Source organism: Chrysochloris asiatica, unplaced genomic scaffold (genome assembly GCF_000296735.1).
Source record: "Chrysochloris asiatica unplaced genomic scaffold, ChrAsi1.0 scaffold00215, whole genome shotgun sequence".
NCBI lineage: Eukaryota > Metazoa > Chordata > Mammalia > Afrosoricida > Chrysochloridae > Chrysochloris > Chrysochloris asiatica.
In genome coordinates this window covers 1-500 of record NW_006408733.1, presented here as the reverse complement: position 1 = coordinate 500, position 500 = coordinate 1, and positions in this window count along the sequence as shown.

Below are 500 nucleotides of genomic sequence, written 5' to 3'. Positions count from 1 at the left end.
TTAATTGTGCTCATGAGGAATCTGTACCTGGACCAAGAGGCAGTTGTTCAAACACAACATGGAAACACTGAATGGTTTAAAATTAAGAAAGGTGTGCAACAGGGTTGTATTCTTCTTTCACCATACTTATTCAACCTGTATGCTGAGCAAATAATCCAAGAGGCTGGGTTCTATGAAGAAAAACGTGGTATCAGGATTGGAGGAAGACTCATTAACAACCTGCGATATGCAGATGATATAACCTTGCTTGATGAAAGTGAAGAGGACTTAAATATTTACTAATGAAGATCAAAGAGCACAGCTTTCGGTATGGGTTGCATCTTAAAGTGAAGAAAACAAAAATCCTCACCACTGGACCAATAAACAACCTTCTTATCAATGGAGAAAAGACTGAAGTTGTCAAAAACTTCATTCTTCTTGGATCAACTATCAACACTCATGGAAGCAGCAGTCAAGAAATCAAATGACGGTATTGCATTAGGCAAATCTGCTACATTAGA